Here is a 25249-nt window from a genome sequence, read left to right on the forward strand (position 1 = left end):
CAAAATAACAATTTTTTAAGCCAGAAAAACTAAAAACAAAAAAGGTTCAATTAAAACACTCAGCAGATAAACATACGTCTATGATTAGGAGAAGCTTATGGATTCCCAATACTATCCCAATATTGTCCCGATATCTGACACCATTCATGGATAAAGATGCAGTATATGTATGTACTACCTCATGTACAACTTGTATTTCTTCCAAAATTACAAGTTTTTAAAAAGTATTATCATGGGTAAATATTAGAAGCAAAAGCAAATTATTTAGAAATGAGCCACAGTGCCAGGAACCACCATATATGAGATGCCTAAAGAAGATCAGGTGAAAATGACAGGTGCCACGAGGACATTGAGGTCTAAGAAGTGAGAGAAAAAAGCTGAGCGAAGGCTTGGCTCTGTTTAAGGCCGATCTGAGGGTCCTGTTTCCTAAATATGATGAGTTTTCATTTTGGAAAACCGTGCAAAACTGTAGTCTGGAAGAGAGAGGCAAAGAAAGAACCACTTAAGTAAAAACAGTCAGAATCTTAGGAATAAACAAGAAGAAGGGGCCAGCCCAGTGGCGTAGCAGTTAAGGGCTCGAGCTCTGCTTCGGCAAGCAGGGGTTCACAGGTTCGGATCCCAGGCGCACACCGACACACCGCTTGTCAGGCCATGCCGTGGCAGCGTCCCATATAAAGTAGAGGAAGATGGGCACGGATGTTAGCCCAGGGCCAATCTTCCTCAGCAAAAAGAGGAGGACTGGCATTAGACGTTAGCTCAGGGCTAATCTTCCTCACACACACACACAAGAAAAAAAAAAAAAAACCATGAAGAAGACGAAGAAACTTTTATTTGCTGCTTCCAAATCACGTGTTAAGCATCTAAAGCATGTCATATATTATTCTCAGTGTATGAGACATATCAAGAAATGAAACTCAGAATCAGAAAACCAAGACAGTTCAGAAGGCTGGACATTACATAATAATTAAAGTAAATAAAATATGCAGTATGTAATAAGACAAAGATGTCTTAGGAGAAAAAGGAGCCCAATTAGGGGGAGGGAGGTGGAAGGGATGCAATACTAAATATGTTAATAAGGGGAGATCTCATTGACAATTGGATATTTCAGGCAAATCTTGAAAAGAGGTGAAGAAATAATCCATGTGAATATTTTGGGCATATGATGCAAGCAAAAGAAGTAGCTAGTATCATATCATGTCCCAGGCAAAGCGAGGTGCCCATGCACACGAGAACAGTTGAGTGAGGTGGAACATTTAAGAGAGGAGGTCAGACAGGAACATGAGGTTCCACAGGGGTCCTGTAAGGATGTTGAATTTTCTCTCAGAAAAATGATAGCCATTACAGAATTTGACCAAAAAACTGACTTTTTCTGACTCATACATTGAAAGAGTCATGTTGTCTGGTAAACTGAAAACAGTCTGCAGAAGAATAAGGGTGGGGGCAGGGAGACCAGTTAGATGACCATTGAAGAAAGCCAGGTAAGAGAGGATGTTGGCTCCGACCAGGCCGGTGGCAGAAATGGTTTGGAAAGTGGTTAGATTCTTGATAAATTTTGAGAATAGAGCCAACATGATCTCTTATCAGACTAGATGTGGGTGTGAAGAAAAGAATGCAAACAAAGATGATATCTAGATTTTTGGTCTGCCTCAACAAGTGGAAGAAGGAAGTCGGCATCAACCAAGATTGGGAAGGCAGTGGCCAGGAAAGGACTGGAAGGAAGCTCAGAAGAAATTTTTGAACATGTTGAGTTTGTGATGTTTACTAGAAATCCAAGAGAAGGTCTCAAGTAGACTATTATATAGGTAACAGTGGGATCTGTGATGGAAATGGAGATTTGGAAGTTTTTGGCTTATGGTGCTATTTATAGTCATGACACTGCATGAGATCACAACAGGATGTGTGTAGACTGAGAATTTAGAAATGACTAATGATTGAGCTCTTGGGCATTCTAATGTTAAAGGGATGGGAGAAAAGAGGAACCAGCAAACTCAAATTAAGAATAAAAAATGTCAATTGTAGCAAAACCTGAGAGGAATTTTAAACAAAATCTTAAGAGTCACCATTGGATTTAGGAGTTGTTAATGGCAATGGAGTTGTGAGGCTAATAAACCAACCCGAATGAGCGGAGAGCTACAAAGAACTTGAGGTAACCGAGACAGAGAAAAAAATACTCTTTAAGTAAAAGTTCAGTTGTAAAAGATGAGAGAGACAAATGGTAGAACAGGAAATGTACTGGATCACTAAGGGAGGGAAAATTATTTTTAGAAGGATACAAATGTTTATAATGTTATTTTAAAAAGAGATTGAAAGAGAAAGAGCAGTAATGGACAGGTTACCAGTCATGAGATTTGATAAAGAACCAGTCTCCAGAGAAGTTCAGAGATGGTGGCACGTTCCTTGGTTGGCATTAGTAATTGAGGCTAAATTAGAGGGGAAGAATCATTTCTATTTCGACATAAGCAGGTACATGAGAGTTAACATGGTATGTTTTAGGTTAGCAAGCAGAAAGTGTTTTCAAATGGTGATTTCTCTGTTCTTTGTGTTATGGGGGCAGAATATCAAGAGAGAGGGGAGTAATACCAGGGAACTTAATGAATTAACAATCAGATTTGTGGGCACTGCCAAAAGTTTAGTGAATACATTGAGCCAAGAACTGCAATCCGGAGAGGGAAGTAACAGGAGACGGAAAGAGGCTGCTGAAGCAGGGGACGGCACGTGCACGGGAGTTCAGGTGAAGTCTGTGACCAGGATTTGGGAAGTTTATTTTTTTATTTTTTATTTTTTAAAGATTTTCTTTCTTTCTTTATTTTCCCCCCAAAGCCCCAGCAGATAGTTGCACGTCGTAGCCGCACATCCTTCTAGTTGCTGTATGTGGGACGCGGCCTTAGCATGGCCCGAGAAGCGGTGCGTCGCTGCGCACCTGGGATCCGAACCCGGGCCGCCAGCAGCGGAGCGCGTGCACTTAACCGCTAAGCCACCGGGCCGGCCCAGGATTTGGGAAGTTTAAAGTGCTGGAGCTGTAGTGAATGAGCTCTTTTATCTGAGAGTACTGAAATATTCATAGTAATTATTAAGATAGTTCAGGGGAAGAACTTTTAGATTTTTCTGAACATTCCCCAACTAAGTGAAGTAACGGCTGAAGGTGGTGGCAGGCAAGCAGTAAGACTAACAAGGAAATCTCCATGTGGAGTCTTTGTAGTCAATGGGAACAGTGAAATCTTACAGCAATGAGGATAGAAACCGGAATTACATCTCTAAAGAGCAGAGACTGTGTTTGAGACCCTAGCTGGTGGTTCCAGACGTCTCCACTCTTTAAGCTAGCAAATGCTCCATGCAGTGAGTGACTGGCATGTGAAACTGTGCCAAGGGTCACTGGGATAAGATGCAACTACACTCCCCTAGTTTTTTTTTTTTTTACCTTGAAAAAAACCTGTGATGAGAACAGTCCAAAATGAAACACGAGACAGTGCTGGAAAATGAGACCCACCCCCTCCCTGGGTCAGAAGGGACTCAGTTACCGGGAAAGAGCAACCAGATTCAAGTCGGAAGGATGCCTAGCGGGGTCAGTGCACAAAGGTGAAAGGAAAGTCTGACACTGTACAGCACACACAATTGGAACGTGGAACATGAGAAACAGGAACCAAGGTAAACTGGAAATTGTAAAGCAAGAAATGGAATGTTTAAATAGCACAGTGTTGGGCCGGCCCCGTGGCTTAGCAGTTAAGAGCGTGTGCTCCACTGCTGGTGGCCCAGGTTCGGATCCCAGGCACCCACCGACGCATCGCTTCTCTGGCCATGCTGAGGCCGCGTCCCACATACAGCAACTAGAAGGATGTGCAGCTATGACATACAACTATCTACTGGGGCTTTGGGGGAAAAAAAAAATAAATAAAAATTAAAAAAAAAAAAATAGCACAGTGCTCCGCATTAGCGAACTAAAATGGACTGGAATGGGACACTTTCCGTCAAATGACTACAAAGTGTTCTACTCTGGAAATAAAAAATGACAAACTCAGAAAAAACAGAGCGGCTCTAATACTGAGGCAAGGTGTAGCACAGGCAGTTAGGGGCTACAACGCAAGGTCTGACTGAATAATATCAATCAGACCTCTGCGAAACTCTATTAATATAACCATCATTCAAGTTTATGCTCCAACTACAGATGTTGAAGAAGACGAAATTGAAAGTTTTTAGGCAAATATCCAAGAAGAAATTGATCATATACCAAAACAAGACATGCTGATAATTATAGGTGACTAGAAAAAGCAGAAAATAAAGGGGAATCAAATGTCAATGGAAAATTTGGACTAGGGGTCAGAAACAAAGCAGGAGAACGGCTCGTGGATTTCTGCGAAACTAACAATCTGTCCATAGCAAATACATACTTCAATCAACTGAACAGACAACTGTCTACATGGACATCACTAGATGGCCAATACAGAAATCCAATAGACTACGTAACTGGAAGCAGGAGATGGAGGAGCTGTATTCTCTGCCAAAACAAGACCAGGAGCAGATTGTGGTCCTTACAACGGACTATTCACATCAAGTATCAGAGTAAAGCTGAAGAAGAGCACTAAAAGAATCGTAGTGGGAAAACACAATGCAAATAACATTCCCATCAAATTTAAAGTCCACGTGAAAAACAGACTTGCACTGTTGAACCAGAACTATGGACTGAAACCAGAAGTATTAAGGAAGAATGAGAAAAAGTGCCTGAAGTAAAAAGAAAAGAAAAATCAAGATGGATGACAGAAGAAACACTAAAAATTGTTAAGGACCGATGAGAAGCAAAAGTAAAGGTGACAAAAGCAGGATTAGAATCCTGAATGCAGTTTTTCAGTGACTGTCACGTAGAGATAAAAAGAACTACTATAATGGCCAAGGCAAAGAGACAGAAGGGAACAATAAAAAAGAACAAGAAGTTTCTTCCAGAAGATTCAAGAAATCAAAGGGAAATTTAAACTAGATTAGGAATGCTGAATGACCAACAGAGAAGCACACTATCTGATCAGGAGAAAATAAAGGGAAAGTAGAAACAGTATACTGAAGATCAACACAGAAGAGACAAAAGGATGACAGATTCCTTTGAAGAAGATTCCTATGAGGAAGAATCCATTATTCTAGAATGTGGAGTGAAAGCTGCCCTGAAAGTACTGGGAAGAAATAAGTCACCAGGGGTAAATGGGATAGCTATAGAATTATTTCAACCCACAGAGACTGAATCTGTCAAAATCCTAACAAAAACATGTCAACACATATGGAAAACAAAACAATGGCCCACAGATTGGAAATGCTCAATACACATCCCAATCCCCAAGAAAGGAGATGCCAAGGAGTGCAGTAAATATAAGACCACTGCTCTAATTTCTCATACAAGTAAAATGATGCTCAAAGTGCTGCACCAAAGGCTTTTTTACCTTATATAGAGCAAGAAATGCTTGATGTCCAAGTTGCATTTTGAAAAGAGAGGCACACAAGATCTAACTGCAATTATTCGTTTGCTACTGGAGTGCTCCAAGGAATTTCAGAAGGTTAGTCTATATTTTACAGACTACAGTAAAGCCTTTGATTGAATGGATCATGAAAAACTAGGGGCTGCTCTGAAAGAAACGGGCGCGCCTCAGCACTTGATGGTCCATCTGCAATGCGGATAAAAAGCCAGTGTCAGAACAGAATATGGAGAGACAGGGTTTCCTATAGGCAAAGGCGTCAGACAAGGGTGCATTTTATCTCCTATCTGTTTAATCTGTATGCAGAACATATCATACAAAAACCTGAGCTAGGTTCAGATGAAGGAGGAGTGAAAATTAGTGGAAGAAATACCAACAATCTAAGGTATGCAGATAACACCATCTTACTGGCAGAAAGCAGCAAGGACTTGAAACACCTTCTGCGAAATTTAAAGAAGGAAGTGCCAAAGCAGGACTGCATTTGAACATCAGGAAGACAAAAATCACGACCACAGAAGAACTACACAACTTTAATGTAGACAATGAAGACACTGAAATTGTTAAAGATTTTGTTTACCTTGGTTCAGTCATCAATTTAAATGGAGACTGCAGCCAAGAAATCAAGAAAAGACAGACTTGGAAGGGCAGCAATGAAAGAATTAGGAAAGAACATCAAGTGTAAGGACGTGTCATTAGAGGTCAATGCCAAGACTATCCACACCCTCATATTCCCAATTACTGTGTATGGGTGCAAAAGCTGGACAGTGAAGAAGGCCAACAGGAAAAGAATTGATTCATTTGAAATATGGTTTTGGAGGAGAGCTCTATGGATACCCTGAACTGCCAGAAAAACAAACAAGTGGGTCTAGAGCAAATTAAGCCTGAACTATTGCTGGAGGCAAAAATGATAAAACTGAGGCTGTCCTACTTTGGGCACATCACGAGAAGGCAGAATTCTTTGGAAAAGACAGTAATGCTGGGAAAAGTAGAAGGCAGCAGGAAAAGAAGACCAAATATGACATAGACTGACTCCATAAAGTAAGCCATAGGCATGAGTCTACAAGAGCTGAGTAGAGCTGTTGAGGACAGGACATCGTGGACATTACTCATTCATAGGGTAGCTAGGAGTCGGAGCCAACTTGATGGCATGTGACAACAAAGTGCTGTGATTTGGTGGCTGTGGTATACGGAGAGTTTCAGTTAGAAAAAGAAATTATGATGTCTGCAGCAAACAGCCTATGGCACATCATGAGATGATATTACATCCATTTAAAACCGAAGTACGGTTTGTGTACAAAAAAAGGGAAAGATTTCCAGAAGCCTTTAGCATTGTGGATGTTAAATCAGAGATTATAAATTTGGGAAAACTACTTGTTTCACAAAATGTGTTCTCCTTAAAACTGTTAAAAAAAAAGAGACATAAGGCCCCAAATAGAGTCACTTGTGCTAAGCGCCACATCACCAAACCGAGACTAAATACCTAACTTAATTAGTTTCAGCTTCTCCTAGGAATGGAGTCTAAACGAGTCAGTCTGGAATCACCTGGTCAGGTAAACTGCCTGACAGAGCCCTGCTGTTCCCTAAAGAAAGGCGACCTTGCCACAATCAGCAATTTGCTAGTATAACTTCCTTGTCCTGCCCCTTCTGCCTATAAAAGTCTTTCATTTTGTACAGCTCTTCAGAGTTCCTTTATATTTGCTAGAGGGGATGCTGCCTGATTCATGAATCATTGAATAAAGCCAATTAGATCTTTAAAATTTACTCAGTTCAATTTTTTTTTTTTTTTTTAACAGATTTGGTGGCAGTGTTGGGATCCAAAAGAAACTTCTGACGACTTCAGGGAAAATGAGAAACACAGGCACCGGTATCCGTGAACCCATTGAGTTCTGTCTTTCTTGCTGTTTCCGAGGGCCGTGCATAAGTTCCTCTCAGTTCTGAGCTCCGCTCTCTTCGCATCGAGCTTCCAATCTAATTGGCTTTCCAGTCCAGGGTTAACAGGTCAGTCTAGACTGACAGGAGGCTCTTAGAGAACCAGTTCTTCGCTCTTGGTTAGTCTGCAGTCCCAATCCAGGATACAGCAGGTCAGCTCGAGCTGGCAGACAGTTCCACAAAGAACCCAAATGCCTAGCCCTTGGTTAAGCCTGTGGTCCACATTTGTTGGGGTCTGCTGGTTCCATCTGTAGTTCCATATTGGGAACCGCTGGTGGTGGGCACATAAGGCCTTCTCTTAGGCAGTCTGCAGTAACATCTCTTTGGTTACTGCTGGTGTGTTAATGTGCACATGAGGTAAAGGCTATCGCTAATGGCAATCTCAGAAGTCAAAAGATGCAAAACAGGTGGGCAAAGGTCCAGCACTTAAAAGCTGTTAAAGCGTTTGCCACCTAACTCAAAGACTCTTGTGTTAGGATAAGTTGGTGACGGAATGGGTTAGATGACAGTAGGTAACCCGCCAAACTCAAGAAAATGTCTGTGCAACGAGGTACACTATGAAACACCACACAGGGTCGGCCCCGTGGCGCAGCAGTTAAGTGCGTGCACTCTGCTGCTGGCAGCCTGGGTTCAGATCCCGGGCACGCACCAATGCACTGCTTGTCAGGCCATGCTGTGGCGGTGTCCCACATAAAGTGGAGGAAGATCAGCACGGATGTTAGCTCAGGGCCAGTCTTCTCAGCAAAGAGAGGAGGACTGGCATGGATGTTAGCTCAGGGCTGATCTTCCTCACAAACAAAACAAAACAAAAAAACACCACACAATCTCAAACCCAGCAGCACATTCCTCTCAGGTATTCATTTGGCTCCAAGAGACCCAAGGCTTAGCTAAAATGGAATCCTTAAGTTTCAAAGAGTCGAGCACATGACCTTCTGGTACACCTACTTATTTTATGTCTAAGAACTACGATCCCAGAAGCTATGAATATCTACAAAAATGGCAAAATCTTACTAAAGACAACCTAGAATTACAATGGCCATAAGGGGCAACATTCCAATTAGACAAGATGGTTCACTTAAGAAGTGCACTTGAAAGCAAGGTTTCCCAAATCAAACAAACAGAATGGGATACCTATTTTAATTGGTATGTAAAAGCTTCCAGAACACTTCAAGATTCCAAAATAGCTTCTTTGAAAAGTTCGTTACAAAAGGCTAAAGAAAAATTAAAGACACAAGAGGTACCTAAAACAAGACTGTAAGACTGACACAACTCTTACTGCTCCCCTCTATCCTCCTTTACTTGAGTCCTCATTCTACTAATACTGTCTGAATTGTCTTTCCACTCTGAAGAGATCACACGACCATAAGCAAGTCTGTCAAGTTAGTGGCCTTACAGATGCCCCCATATGGACCTTGCCCAGGGTTGACTGGACTCTTAGGGATTTTCTGGTAAACTGCTACCTTATTCCCTTAAATAGCCAATGGAAAGTAAAATCAAATTTAATGGAAAACCTTACCAAATTCTGACAGATACCAGAGCCTGCCGAGGGGATCCTGGGAAAACTGGCAGAAGCCAGCAAAGGGTGAGAATTCTTACCAGAGTCAGCTCTCCCGAATCTCTACCTATAGTGCCTGGTCAAGAGAGGAAAATGCAATTCCACATAGTCCCTTCCTTTCCAAATCCAGACCCATTGGTTATTAATACTTTCTTTCCCAGGGACAGCCATTACCTTCTTGTTTGTCTTGTTTTGTGTCCTGAGAACTTGGTTTGATAACTGTCAGGTTGGAGGCCCCAAAATATGACCCGACAGAAATGTGGGTTGCACTCCATTTGCAGCTAGATATGGCTGGACAGAAATGTGGGCTGAACGCCAAAGGCAGCAAGGGTCCTACCAAACTACATCCAGCCCTCAGGGGAATTACCTAAATCTCTTTTTAGGAATGGCTCTGGATCTTGGGAGGGTAATATCTTTTGCATGCTTTTTGGGGACTCTTGAATCCAACGGGTCATTCAATACTGCCAGAAATATTTACTGGCAGGCTTGTCCAGGCTGAAAACTGAGAATATATCTGAAAGGATTTTTTTCAAAGTAGCTCTGTGGTCAGAAATTGGCCAAATTGAAAGTTGATATTCAAAGCCTGAAAAGAACTTTTTTGGCCTTCTCCCCTAAGCTAAAATGAAACTATGTACACAGACGGAAAAAAAAAAAACCTTCTGAACCCTTTGTAGAAAAATTTGCTTAAACATTCCAAAGACAGCTCTAAATCCAGAACATAAAAGTATTTTGATTTCCATCTTAGTTGGAAATCTTCTCCCTGACATTTAAAAAAAAAGCAAATTAAAGATAATATGGTTAGTCGGGCAGATCAGTCCCTTGATATCATTTAGTCTGCAACTCAATTCTTTGAGGAATTAAAAGCAACTGTCCTTATTTTACAAGTCTTTACAAAACCAGAAATGCAGCTCTAGAAATAATTCAAAGTCCACCTATCCTTTTTACCAATCCCAAAATCTCCCCCTATTCATCTCAAAAGGTTTGCAGATACAAAAATTCTGGCCTTAGGAAACACAAGTCCTCCTTGGAGGAACTTGCATTCTTTCCCTGTGCCTTTGAGACGTAAATATTCTACTTGGTCCTCTCCAAGAAGTCTTATCTAAGTCATCCCTTTGAAATGCAAACTTCAGGGAGGTAATTCTTATCAGAAGGAAAACAAAAGGAGGAAAGGTTATTTGGAACTTAAGGGGAATGAAAATCTTAAATGTTCTCTTTAGAAATAGTAAAAAGCTTTAGCCATCTGAACAGGTGAAATTACCTCATTCCAACTGCCAAAACAAAATTTGGATCCAACTCTTATAAACCAGTGAATTTTGTAGTATTGTACCTAACTTACTGCTGAAATTTTAGAATGATAGCTATAAGGTCTCCGTGCCTGCCTGTATGTTTATGTGTGTTTATATCTGTATGTTTATGTGTTAGAGATGTGTGATATTTTTCTACCTAGGGATGGTATTGCCAAAATTAATTTGTAAAAGAGCTCTATTTAGTTGGGTTGAAGGACAGCGCTTGTAAGGATTGGGTATTCTACAACTCTCAGAAATACAGAAACTAACCCAAATATTTTTCAAGTTCACATGATCTAGAAAAATCTCTGGTAAATAAAAGCTAGTTGAAGTTTGCTGGTTTAATTAAAATAGGCATGCCTTCCCACTTATCAGCGCTAAATATAATGCAGATAAACAACTTTTATTCTACTAGTAAACCTGCTTTACTAGTCAAATTCATGTTATCTCTGTTACAAAATTTGTCAGCAAGAAAAATAACTTTGTATGATGAAATTTTCATGATTAATCTGAATATAATTGTTGAGAACAAATCAATTTAAATAGAGGTAAGCGGGCCGGCCCCGTGGCTTAGCGGTTAAGTGCGTGCTCTCCGCTGCCGGCGGCCCGGGTTCGGATCCCGGGTGCGCACCGAGGCACCACTCCTCCAGCCATGCTGAGGCCGCATCCCACATACAGCAACTAGAAGGATGTGCAGCTATGACAGACAACTATGTACTGGGGCTTTGGGGGAAAAATAAATAAATAAAATCTTAAAAAAATAAATAAATAAAAAAATAAATAAATAAATAAATAAATAGAGGTAAGCAGGATAAAAGTTTTTAGGTGAACTTTTCAACAATAATTATATTTTATGGTATAGTATATTTTATGTTTGTCTCTGAAATGTTTTACACCACCTACAGTTTCCCAAAATCTTTTTGGTAACCTGAAACCTTAAAGTTTTGCTAAATTAAATTAAATGATGGTAGTCACTGAATATCTAGATCATTTCCAAATAAAATAAAATACTGAAACATTAATAACTGAACATAGGTTCATCTACTTTTGGCTTATTACCAAGAAACTTAAAATATTGGAGTCTATTAGTAAATATGTTTTGTGCCACACTAAAAATTTTACTATGAGGAAAAATATACTTCTGGAAATTATGAAATGTATTTATAAGCCTACCAATCCACAGAATGCTAATGTATAACACAGTCCATAATTGCTTACTTCTTAGTTTTCACTAAGAATTAAGGATGTTAAGTATTAAGAATTCTAATCAACATATGTAATTAAAACTTATAAATAATAAGGGTGAAAAGAAACGACTGTGTATGAAAAGTAAGTAAAGAAAATAAAACGATTGATTGTTCCAGAATGAGAAAGAGGAAAAACACAGGACAAAATCTGACGGGATATTAAAAAAGCTGTAGGTTTGTGGAAAAAGAATCTTTGGAAAAGAATTTTATGTGTAGTCAAGCTGGCTAAGATTGAAATGAATTTAATTAAGTTTTAAAAAAATAAATGAGTGAATTTTAGTATCAAAAGTAAGCTGGTACAAAATTAGAATTGGTTTTCTCTCTGTTAAAAGGACAAAGTTTTCTTGGACTTTTGGTCTGCTTTTGATAGCACACTGCAAAAATTTGTTCTCTCTCTTTATAAAAAGAGAAATGTTAAACTAATTAGGCTTATTTGATATATGTTAAATTACATGGGAAGCATTGTCAAAATAGGCAGTAATACTAAGTCTTCTTTATGTTGTATTTGTATAGGTGTTGTTATTGTGTTATAGGTATTTGTTATAAGTGTTCCGGGAATTGTATGAAATTCCCAGAAATCTAATGTCCTGGTATAATGTTATGAGTCATAATTCCAGTTATTATCATAAAATGTTGTAAATCACTGAAATAACTACATTTCATTATCAAATGAACTCTCATCAGATCTTTAACAATGGACATTTTAAGTTTTTTGTCATTTACAGACAGTTATTGTTTTACTCTGATGCTTTTGCAAAAACGAGACTCATGAGAAGGTCCTTACCAAGTGCTCCTGCCCACTGACTGCCATGAAACTAGAAAACATGGAACCTTAGATACACACCTCACAGCTGAAAAAGACTCCACCTGACTTCTGGTCCTGTGCAAACGCTGGAGACCTTCAAATCAAACTGACTAGGAAAAGAAGCAGCTGACATCAAGGTAGACTGCTTCCACCTAAGACATCAGATCAAGACTTCATACTTTAACTAAACATGAAATCCTTTCTTCTTCCTTTTTCTTTCCTTTACTCTGGCACTGGCCTGGAAAGATAATGCCACCATCAGTATCTTCCAGGCCATTGCAAAGGGGGGTAACCTTTCAGACTACTAGATTTGTCATCAAAGACTCCAATCTGTCCATGTTGCTAGATACTCCCTAGTCATCACTGTGACCAATTTCTCTTCTACTCCCAATGTCACTATAAACTACAATCAACTCCCCTTAGAAGTCACTTAAGAGTCCAACTTTTAGGGCTAGAACACCCAGTGCCTTGTTTTTACTCTTCTCAAATTATGGCTGTACTTGCCCAATTAAACACAAACAACTATGCAAATCGTAGTACATCTGCATCTCCAAGTTCTTATGATTATCTAAATCAGATCTGCCCCCAATCACGAAAAGATCTCACCAGTAGCACCCATCTTTGCAAGGAACTTAGAGCAACTTTTTATTTCAGGCTAATAGATTTATTTTCCAAGTGTGCTGAAAACCTAACTGACCCCTGGCTTGAAGGGGCAAATGCAATAATCCCTGCAAATGAATCTATTAACAGTGCATTAACCTAAGGCCTCTTAGATTATCTAACAAACGCTCCTAACTGTGCACAAACAAACCGAGACATTTCACTGGTCAACTCCCCCGAATTTATACCGTCAAGTTAGAAAGGACCTACCAGGCAGCTCTCCATGATTCAGGATTTGATTTCTTTGGCAGTTCCCTAATTGCCCAGTTAGGAGTGAGTACAAATGAGGCTATAATGAGGAACCTCTCCTTAACTCTTCAACGTATTGCAGAATCTGCTGCTAAAGCAATAACTACTCAACAAAAATGCTTAGACTTTCTGGTCCAGGTTGTTCTTGCTAATGAAATAGCCCTTAACTGTCTTCTAGCTGAACAAGGAGATGTCTGTGATGTGGCCAACATCACTTGCTGCACCTAGATTAACACTTCTGGGGAAGTTGAAACTCAGCTACATAAAATCATTGAACAAGCCATTTGCCTTAAGAAAGTGACTCCTTCAACAGGGTCATTCTTTGACTTATTTGATTGTGATTGATTTGGGCCTTGGGGACTATGGCTCCAAAGTACACTCCAGAAATTGGGAATTATCCTGCTTATAATATAGTAGTCTCCCCGGTGTGCTGTATTCTCTCAAGAGCTTTAAATGCATGTTCACAGCCACTAACCACCAAGCAAATAATCTCCCTAAGATTGGAACATCAGAAAAGGAACAAAGAGAACGACTGACTTAAAACACATGAACCTGAAGTCTTGACTTGTGAATACCACAAATAGGATCAGCAAAAACTGTGAGAACTTCAGAGTGGTAGCTGAGAGTGGCACTAATGCTTTAAATTTTGATCACATCTCTCAAGCTGAGAGTCAGATCAAAAGACAGGAATTGTTAAAAAAAAAAGAGACAATAGGCCCAAAATAGAATCACTTATGCCAAGCCCCATATCACCAAATTGAGACTTAATACCTAACTTACTTAGTTTCAGCTTCCCCCAGGAATGGAATCTTAAACCAATATGGAATTACCTCGTCAGCAATAGTGAGGTAATCTGCCTGACAGACCCCTGCCATCCCCTAAAGAAACTGCCACAATCAGTTCTTTGCTAGTATAACTTCCTTGTCCTGCCCCTTCTGCCTATAAAAGTCTTTCATTTTGTACAGCTCTTCAGAGTTCCTTTCTATTTGCTAGACAGGATGCTGCCCAACTCATGAATCATTGAATAAAGCCAATAAGATCTTTAAAATTTACTCAGTTGAATTTTGTTTCTTAACAAAACCAAATGGAATTCTTTGATTTTGCCTAAGCAAACCCCAGAGGGCTTTCTAATTCCAGATCTGTCTGCCTAAATTTCTTCTCTTTTGAATAGCCACATGAAGTGCCTGCTGCCCACTCCTTTCAAGCCACTGTCCTAATGTCATTTTATTACAGAGTCCTTTAAATAGAGTCCTATTAAAAATAGCCACTCTTTGGCATTTGTCTTAATTTTCTACAATATTATATGCTGTAAAGTGACGTCTTTCTAATGTACAGTTCTCCATGTTTTGACAGCACAATCATAAATTCATTAACATAATAAATATACAGAACCCCATCTTTCCCTAAATCCTCCTATCCTCTTTGTATAAAGTTATTCCCCCATCCCCAGCCCTATGAAACCTACAACGCGATCTCTGGCCCTCAGGCTTTGGGCACATACTTTTCCAGTGTATCAGATAAAGGGAAACAAACAGCACGCAGCCTTTTGAGTCTGGCTTCTTTCACTTAGCACAATGCATTTGTAACTCCTCCTTGTTTTTGTGGGAATCGGTAGTACATTCTTTATATTGCTGAGTAGTATTCCACTGTGGATGTACCATAGTTTATCCATTCCCCAGCTGAGGGACGTTGGGTTGTTTCCAGTTTTCAGAGATTATGAGTAAAGCCACTATAAACATTTGCCTATGGGTTTTAAACTTAGGTTTTCATTTCACTAGAAATGAGGTTGCTGAGTTGTATGTGTAAACGTATATCTAAATTTATAAGAAACTGGAAAACTGTATTCAAAGTAGCTGTACCATTTTGCATTGCCAACAGCAAACAGACGAGAATTCCCATTCCTCCATATCCACTTCAAGATAACTTCAGATCACAGAAAGATATCTCTACAAAATGCTGATGTGTTTTCTTTTTTTTTTTTCCCCAAAGCCCCAGTAGATAGTTGTACCTCATAGTTGCATATCCTTCTAGCTGCTGTATGTGGGACGCAGCCTCAGCATGGCCGGAGAAGCAGTGCGTCGGTGCGCGCCCGGGATCCAAACCCGGGCTGCCAGTAGCGGAGCTCGCGCACTTAACCACTAAGCCACGGGGCCGGCCCTGATGTGATTTCTGAAGAATGAAAATCTCTTGTGTGTGTTCACGTGTACATGAGTGCAAGTGCCAAGTGTGTTTTAGTGCAAGCATTTGCATGTATGCATGTGTCATACACGCACATTTGTGTGTATGCATGTGTTTGTATGTCTTTGTGTGTGCTTCATGTGGGTGGGTAGGGCAGGGAAAGGGACAGACATGTAGGGGTGTTTCTGGGTACTCCTAAAGTTGATCAAATTGTGCATCATAAAAGATTTGGTTATCCTAACTCAATGTAGTGCATTTGCACAACTGCATCAGGGCCCCAGAATGTTTTCCAAGTGATTCACAAGGTTCTCTTAACAGCCTGAAGCTAACTGGACACATCTGACCACTTTTCTGTGTGCTTTCATATCTATTGTTTCATTTTATCTACCATCAGTCAGCTGAGTGATGAACGTCTGTTTGTTTTTACCCTTCTTTATCATAAGGAATAACCAGGGTTCTAAAACTAGCAAAACATGCTCATAGTGCTGGAGTGTACATGCCCACCAGATTTTGTGCCCATTGTGTTTTCTAGCATACCCAGAGCTGCCTGACAGAACACAGGATACGTAGTTTAATTTGAATTTCCGATGAGTAATGAATAATTTTATAAGGTACACTGAATGGGATATATTTATACTAAACAAAATTCATTGTTTATCTAAAGTTCACATTTAACTGAGTGTCCTGTATTTTTATTTCCTAAATCTGGCAACTCTAAGTATATCAGTAAGGCACTAGTTCAACTGGGTATAATTTTAATATGTGAAAACAGCTGTATTAGTTTCTTACCGCTGCCGTAACAATTACCACAAACTTAGTGGCTTAAACAACACAAATTTTTTATACTACAAATCTGGAAGTCAGAAGTCCAAAATGGATCTCACTGGTGTCAGCACGGCTACCTTCCCTTCTGGAGGCTATAGGAAAGAATCCATTTTCTTGCCTTTTCCAGTTCTAGAGGCCACCCACATACCCGGGCTCATGGCCCCTTTCCATCTCAAAAGTTGAGTCTTTCTCACCCTGCATGACTCTTATTTTCCCTCTTCTGTCACCTATCATTTCCCCATATGAGAACCCTTATGATTACATTAGGCAGGCCCAGATAATCCAAGATAATTTCTACATCTCAAGGTCAGTTAATTAGCATTCTTCATTCCATCTACTACCTTAATTCTCCTTGACCATGTGACCTAAGAGTTAACCATGTAACCTAACCATTAGAATGAACACTTTTTTTTTAAGTGGGGCAGTATTCTGCGTACTCCTTTGGCTTAGAAACTACTCTAACTCTCAAAATCCAGAATGATCTCTCTCTCTCTCTCTCTCTCTCTCAATTGTTCTCCCGCAGGCCACCCTCTCATTAGGAACAGTATTGGGTTATATGGTTTTAGGAATATCTAGTGCTGGATCCTCCTCTAGCCTTGACGCTATGACAGTGACTCCAACAACTCCATCTTCTTTTTGGGTAGTTTCTCCTTTATCCTTAACTGCATACTGATATCACTGGAGAGAAGAAGAAAAAACCCAACCCAGTTTTCCCTTTTCTTCAGAATTCTATTCTGGTAGCTACAATTTCTCCCTTATTGCTTTCATTCCAACCATTCTCCTCAGATAGATTCTTTATCTTACTGTAAGTAAAAGTATTTTTTATTTATTTATATTTTCATGGCTTTATTGAGCTATAACTGAACATATTTAAAATGTACAATGTGATGAGTTTTAACATAGGTATATACCCATGAAACCATCACCACAGTCAAGATAATGAACATATTCATTACCACCCAGTTTTCTCAGAATCCTTTTCACTATATCCCTCCTCATCCCAACCATCATTCTCAGGCAACCACTGATCTGCTTACGTTATGATGGATTAATTTGCATTTTCTAGAATCTTATAAATGAAATCACGCTGCGTTCTCTTTATTTGTCTGAATTCTTCCACTCAGCATAATTATTTAGAGATTTATCCATGTTGTTGCATACATCCATATTTCATTCCTGGTATGGATGGAAGGTGTGTCCCCCCAAATTCATATGTTGAACCCCTACCACCAACATAATGCTATTAGGAGGTGGGGTTTGGGGAAGGTTACTAGGTTAGATGAGGTCATCGGGCTGGGACCCTCAGGATGAGATTAGTGCCTTTATAAGAGACACAAGAGAACCTGCCCTTCCTCTGTCTTTCCACCATGTGAAGACACAACAAGAAGGCAGCCATCTGCAAGCCAAGAAGAGAGCCCTCATCAGGAACCAAATCAGTCAGCACCTTGATCTTGTACTTCCCAGCTTGCAGAACTGTGAGAAACAGATTTCTGTTCTTTAAGCCACCCAGTCTATGGTATTTTGTTACAGCAGACTAAGTCAATTCTTTTTTATTCCTGAGTAGTGTCCATTATATAGACGTACTACAATCTATTTATTCAATTGTTGTTGATGGACTTTTGGATTATTTCCCCTCTTTTGCTATTAAAAATCAAACTGCTTTGAACATTTGTGTACAGGTCTTTGTATAAACATATGCTTTTATCTCCTTTGGATAAATACCTAGGAATGGGATGGCTGGGCTCTATGCAAGTTGCATGTTTAACTTTTAAAGAAACTGCCAAAATGCTTTCCAAAGTGGTTGTACATTTTCCATTCCTACCATCAGTGGATGAGAGTTCCAGTTGCTCCATATGCTTGACAACACTTGGTATAATATGAGTTTTAAATTTTAATGATTCTAACAGGTGCCCAGTGTTAAGTCATTATGAGTTTAATTTTTCATTTTCCTAATTACTAATTCTTTTCTGCACCTTTTAATGTAATTATTTGCCATAACTTCTTTGTGAAATACCTGTCCAAATCTTTCGCCTGTTTTTTAAAAAATGAAACTGTTTCTCTTCTTTTTTTTTTTTTTTTTTTTAAAGATTTTATTTATTCAGTTTTTCCCCCCAAAGCCCCAGTAGATAGTTGTACGTCATAGGTTCACATCCTTCTAGTTGCTGTACGTGGGACTCGGCCTCGCGTTGGACGGAGAAGTGGTGCCTCGGGGCGCTCCCGGGATCCGAACCCGGGCCGCCAGCATCAGAGCGCGCGCACTTAACCGCCAAGCCACGGGGCCGGCCCATCTCTTCTAACTATTGAGTTGCAAATATTCTTTATATATTTGAGATACTTGTCCTCTGTTGTGTATGTTTTGCAAACATATTCTTCTAGTCTCTGCCTTGATTTTTCATTTTTCCATCTTTTGAAAAACAAAGTTTTTAACTTTAATAAAGTCCCTTTCTTCTTCTGGGCCTGCCATAATGCATATACTGGTCAGCCTGATAGTAACCAATATGTTCCTTAGGCTCACTTTACTTTTCTTCATTCTTTTCTCTTTTTGCTCCTCTGACTTGACAATTTCAAATGACCTGTCTTCAAGTCTGCAGGTTCTTTATTCTACCTGATGAAGTCTGCTACTGAACCCCTCTAGTAAATTTTTCAGTTCAATTATTGTATTGTTCAGCTCTAGAATTTTGGGTTGGTTTTCTTTTAGTTTCTTTTTGTTGATTCTCACATTGTTCATGTGTTGTTTTCTGATATTGTTGTCTATCTGTGTTTTCTTTAGGACAATTGTTTTAAATTTTTTGTCAAGTAACTCAGAGGCCTACATTGCTATACAGTCAGTTTCTGGAGATTTATTTTGTTCCTTTGATTGGGTCATGTTTTCCTGTTTCTTTGCATGCTTTGTGATCTTTTGTTGAGATATGGATATTTGAATAAACAGCCAATTTTTCAATCATTAAAGCCTGGCTTTGTGTAGGGGAAGACCTTCACTAATCACTCTAGCTTAGAGGTTCTGGGATCACTCAAACCTCTTCTAGGGATGCATCTTCCCTGTGCTTGTGTGTATGTGTGTGTTTTAATTCCAATATATACGGCTGCCTTTAAATATCTTAATTTCCCAAAGAGGCTCTCCCTGGTTTCTTTTCAGAAGCCACAGCCACCTCCCTGCCCCTACATCATAGGCATCTCCCTGGCCTCCCCACATGTTACTCAATGCATGGCATCCAGAGAGTCTTTGGTAAATTCAATCAAGACCCAATTGAGGGGTCAGCCTCACAGCCTAATGGTTAAGTTTGGCGTGCTCCACTTCAGCAGCCCGAGTTCGGTTCCCAGGCACGGACCTACACCACTCAAGAGTGGCCATGCTGTAGTAGTGACCTACATACCAAATAGAGGAAGACTGGCAATGGATGTTAGCTCGGGGTGAATCTTCCTCACCAGAAAAAAGACCCAGTTGCCCTCTTGATGATCCTTACTGCCAGAGGCAGCTCCAAAGCCTGGTATGGAGGCCTCCCTGCTTAACTCTGTTCCTTGCTACAACCTCTACAACCCAGGATCACCTGTGACTCTCAGATCCCCATGGCCTCTGTCCACTTCTGTGCTTCACTGGCTGGGCCCTTTGCAGTCAGAACTTCCCTCTTTCAACTTAACCCTCACTCAAAGCCCAGTCTCACTGGTGCCCACTCCAGTCCTACCTGTTCTCACAGATGACCATATTTGCCCTTGACGTTATCTTCCAGACTGAATGCAATACCTCAGGCCCCACCAAAGTTGCCAAAAATCCACGTTAGTCCCTTGAAGTGGAATAAGCACTAGCTTTGGGGACTGAGTATTAATCTGCCAACTCCTATGCTTCTGCATCCATCTTATGTCCACTCTTCCCCTGGTAACCCTCACCACCTGTGAGACTACTCTCTCCTCAACACATTGTCCCATCAGGGCGACTTACTTCCCTAACCTGAATATGTGTAGCTCAATGCCATCGACCAGATATCCAAGCAAGAGGCCTAGTCCTCCGTCACCACCTTCCCTTTAGCTAGTCTGAAAATGCCTTTACCATCATAGCCTAGAGATTGCCCCGCCTAAATACAACTCACAGCTCCCTGACCTGGACATATACAGTAGCTACAATATTTTGGATGTCTCCATCCTGAACCCCTCTCCAGATTTCCAGACCTGAGTGTCCAGCTGCCTACTTGATGCCTTCACTCAGTGGTCTTTGAAATACCTCAGATCTTAAAATGGCCAAAGCAAAGCTCCTGATATCCCCAGTGAAAACTACTCCTACTATCGACTTCTTCTTCTCAGCTGATAGAACTATCATCCCTCCAGCTGCTTAGGGCAAAACCCTAGGGTCACCTCTGAATCCTCTGCTTCACCTTCTCACTGTTAAATACTGAATGTTTGTGTCCCCCCCCAAATCCACAGGTTGAAACTCTATGCCTCAATCTCATGGTATTAGGAGATGGGGCCTTTGGGAGGAAATTAGAATTAGATGAGTTAGAAGCCATCATGAAGGGGATTAGTACCCTTATAAAAGTCCTGAGAGAGCTTGCTTCTCTGTCTATTCTCCACCATGTAAGGACACAGAGAGAAGATGACTGTCTATGAACCAGGAAGCAAGCCTTTACCAGACACAGGATCTGACCACGCAGGCATCCTGATCTTGGACTTGTAGCTTCCTAAACTGTGAGAAATAAATTTCTGCTCTTTGTAAGTTACCTAGTTTATGGTATTTTGTTATAGTGACCCAAGCAAACCAAGACATTTTCCTTCCACTCCACATTAGAAAATCTAGTTGACCCTAAACAAAAACATATCCAGAATCCAGCCAGTTCTCCTAAGCCACCATTCCGTTTCATCAACTCTCAACCCGACTACTGCAGAAGCCTCCACCCTGGTTTTCCTTCCTCCTCCCTCACAATCTGTTCTCCACTGTGCAGCCAGATGGAGCCTGTTAAGACCTGGGTAAGATCATCTCCCTCCTCGCATCCAAACCTCCCATCACTTCCAAAACAGATATCCAACTTCTCAGGCAGCCATTCCAGTCCTTAATCCTGTCCTCCTGCCCTCTGTTCCCACCTGAAGCAAAGGAGAGCTATGGTTTCCTTAATGCTTACAGCTCAGATTTACCTTTAAGCATTTTTACATCCTGGTACTGGGATAATCTTCCCACACCTGTCTATGTTAGGTGCCAGAAATGGAAATACTTCCATATAATCCCTGGTACGGACTCTAGGTGTGGTGGGGTTTCTCCAGGGTCCCCAGACCCCCAGGTCTGGAGGAACAGCACCTAGAGTTCCAGGACACCACAACACAGAGAACATATGGGTGGGGGTAGCAGCCAATGAGGGAATGGGACACTCTACACATATACATAAGCTCTTCTACAGCCAGGTTTTAAGAGGCAGTTTATAGACAAATACAACTATGTCAGGTTTCAACAGGTTCAGGCCCCTATGTAGCCATACCTGACCCTTGAGCCAGGTGAACTAGGGCTGCATGTCTAACCTCTGTTAGCCTCTGTGTCTCATTTTACAAGCTCTGTATCCTTGAACAAAGATTCAACCTCCTAGTGCCTCAATGTCTTCACCACCCTCCCTCAGTCTGTTCTTCCGTTGAAAGGCCCTCGGGAAACTTTTAAAACCCTAATGTAGTTTGTGTCCTTCCTTTGTTTAAAATTCTCCACAGCTTCTAGAATCCTGAGAATGTAGGTAGAACGCTCAGTCTGCTATTCCAAGCGTGACTCTGCCTGAAACTCTGTTCCTCGCAAGCACAACGGACCCCACCTTTCCCTAATACTCACTCCCAGCTCAGGTGCACCTCCACGCCTTGGCACATGCCGGTTTCTCTGCCTGTAATGCTCTCCCACACGCCATCACACCCCCAATAGTAAAATTAAACAGGGAAGCTAAGCGGAAGGTTTACTCACAACCATTGTCAGAAACAGGACCTCACCTACTAGCGCCTCATCGTCCTAGACACCGAGGCCTGGGCTGTAAGAACGCGAGCAGACACCCCTCCATCCGGAGCTTTAGGGTTTGGGTAGGGGTGAGGCCCCGGAGACGCAGCATTTACCTCAGCCGGGTCCATCAGCGTGGCCGCCGCGATCCGGGCCTGTGGGCGGAGCGAGCCAGCGGTTCTCACACCGACCCCGGTGCGGATCATCTCGGGCGGCGCCGCGACCGAGCCTCACACTTTCCTTTGTGCAATGGGGACAACGACTTCTCCGAGTCCTTCTCAGTATCGTCACCCAGGCCCCGACACAGTGATTTCGAACTTCTGCCCGGATGCACACACCCTAGCACCCAAAATGACCGCCCGGAGGAAGACGCCGGAAGTCCCGCCCCGTGCTAGTGCCACACACGGAAACGCCTCTATCCTGAGCCTTCATTGGCTCAGCGACGCAGCAGTTAGACGCAGAGCACACAGGGTAATGTAGTCCCCACAGATTCAAATACCACGGGTAAAGCGTTCCCCACCAGACCTCCAGCAGAGAATTTTAGACCTGTGAGGGGCGGTGACAAGTGCGTGTCTGGTCCAAGGGCTTAGACCGGTCTTCGTCCCTTCTTAATGAGGCAGAACTCAGATTTCTGGGGAGTGGTGTGCTGCCTGTAGCTGTTCACCCAAGTGTTTGAGGATGTGTAATTTCAGACTCTGTGAAGCTCAGCATCCTCCTAAAGGCTAAACAAATTATTCATAATTCTCCCAAAGGCTACAGATCCAATGCACATATCATTCTGTCGTCTTTCAGACACAAAATGTGTCCACTGATAGCAGAAGCTAATAAACATGCAACGTTGCAATTCAAAACCAGACACTACGAACTGTTAAGAGTCGGTTTTATCAGCCTCTGTATGTTCGGTCAGAGACAAGAGAAAAAACACTCCAGATGGGGCCATGACAGGAAAGAGTCGAGAGATGCTGGGCTATCCTGAAGCGGGAATACAAAGGTGGATCTCTGTAGTTACCACAGAAAATATCTCCCCTGACTGTATAGTAAATTATTGTGTCCAATTTAGTGAGCAATGCTTTTATCCATTTAATCTCTCTTTTTGGATAGCCTGATAGTCACTTCCTTCTGGGAATCTGACATCAGTCTCAAAAATAGAATAACGAAAGTTAATCTATTTTGATACGGGATAGTGGCTGCAATGTTCACAGGTGGAGCATGTATGAAAAGGGTGCTCTGAACCCCATAATGCAGGGGGTAACTTAAATCCAAGATCTCATCTCATTGCTGGAAAGTGGTTATCATTTCCCCTGTGATTACAAGGACTGTTCTGCATGAGGAAGTGATATTATCTGAGAAAAACAGTTGTAAAATGCAAACTACAAAAGGTATTAATAATGACTATGTAGTGATTCAGAGATGTCTTGGAGAAACTATCAGTGGACAGTAAAAATGTGAAGATCTTACAGCAGTGATGTCTGAGAAGAGATACAATTAAGCTGAGCATGCAACTAGAACAATCACTCTCAAGACTTGGTCTCCAAAATGCGATTCTTCTTCATTCTTAAAATCATTCAGCAATACCAGTGTTCAGGGAAAGTTAAAGGGGACATTAAGAGTGGGCAAAATCGTAAAAACATACAGGGAAGCTGAGGTGTCTTGTTTATTCACTATTCTAACAAATTATCAGTGAGTAAATATTTGGCTTCAAGAACTTATTGTAGATGCATGGGAGACATTGGGGCACAAAAGGACCCCTCAGGGGAAGACTCCTGCTCTCCTGAGGATTATGTTATATTCAAGGAAGACACAGGAATCATAAAAGAAGAAATACTAAATCATATAGTAGGTCAGAATGTGGTAGGCACAATGGAAAGTACATAAGGTGAATACACTTAGAAGCAGCATATGGTATGGATATTACATAGTGCAGTAAGGGAGGCCTCTTTGAGAGGGTCATTGAGCAAAAACTTGATGGAGATGAGGGATGACTATGTGGGTATTTTTGGAATAAGTTCTAGGCAGAATAATCAGGTGGCTAGATAGTTTTGGCAGGTGGAGCCTTCACAGGGCTCCTCCTCCTCCTGGAGAGCCTAGGATTCCAGCTAAGTTGGCCACTAGCCTGACTTGCTCACTGCAGAGACTCAGGGGATGAGGGTGTGGAACCCTGCCTCTCCCTCTGGGAGTCAGCAAATTTCCACTTTGGTAGACTGGGGGCTGGAACCAGGCAGCCTCATTTTTCATAGAACCCTGATTTTCAAGTTTGATTCCTGGCCCTTTACCATCAGTGTCACCTGGGGACTGGTTAGAAACGCTTTCTCATTTCAGAACCCAACCTAGTGACATTCTGTGGGTCAGGCCCTAGAATCTGTGTTTTAGCAATCTTCCAGGTGATTCTGATGCACGTTCAAAAACGTTCCATCCTGTTGTGGTTTCTGTGGACCAGGTCACTGTGTTTCTGGCAGTGAGTCCTCTCTAAATCTGCAGGATTTTGGAACTGATATTAAAGGGGGGGGGGGTGTCAGAATAGGTTATTTTTCCTAATACAAAACACTAGATACTATCATAAAATAGAGTGTGAAAAGTCTGTGATATTTCTACCTTCTAGAGAAAAATGTTTGCAGTATAGCATTATCTTTTCAGAACTGTGTCTGCACATGTGTGCATCACTGTGTGTGTCTCGGTGTTCAAATATATTCCTTTATAAATTATTTTTCTCAGTAAAAATAAAGTCAGACTTTGTATACCGATCTGTTTTGATTCTCTCACTTAACATGGGAGAGCCTGAAGCTACTCTCTCATTTTATACGCCATACTTCCTTCTCTCCATACCTTGTGGACGTAAAGCTGCCTCCTTTTAAAGATTCCTTTGCATTTTGTCCTCTGCATGTACCATGGCTGGCCAGCTGCTGTGAGGGAGCAGGGCTCATGGCTACTCTTCATCTCTCAGTCCCTGCAGGGCCCCTTCTCCAAGCCTAAAGAAAACTCCTCAGAGGCAACCAGAGTCTTCCAGTGCTGGTCCAACCCTTCTGAAGCTCCCCACAGGCAGAAAAACCAGACCAAGTAGTGATGGCATGAAAGCCTAGAGGCTGGCAACCATGTCCCAGGGGTCAGGTTCAGC

At 41.4% G+C, this 25249-nt stretch overlaps 1 protein-coding gene across 4 annotated transcripts in view; it reads right to left on the minus strand.

The window, feature by feature from the left end:
* The window catches only part of LOC147912689 (zinc finger protein 211-like), a 132497-nt gene that overhangs the window by 8931 nt on the left and 98317 nt on the right, over positions 1 to 25249 (minus strand). Inside the window, exon 1 of one of the 4 annotated variants that reach the window (XR_015549401.1) lies at positions 22254 to 22511. The exons of the other annotated variants lie outside the window; for them this stretch is intronic. The gene's annotated coding sequence lies outside the window, so the exon portion shown is untranslated. Of the gene's footprint in view, positions 1 to 22253; positions 22512 to 25249 lie in introns of those variants that run through there. 4 annotated transcript variants of the gene reach the window in all.

The sequence above is a fragment of the Ceratotherium simum genome, chromosome 33 (assembly GCF_057802395.1).
Source record: "Ceratotherium simum simum isolate JZ-2026a chromosome 33, ASM5780239v1, whole genome shotgun sequence".
Taxonomy (NCBI): Eukaryota; Metazoa; Chordata; class Mammalia; order Perissodactyla; family Rhinocerotidae; genus Ceratotherium; species Ceratotherium simum.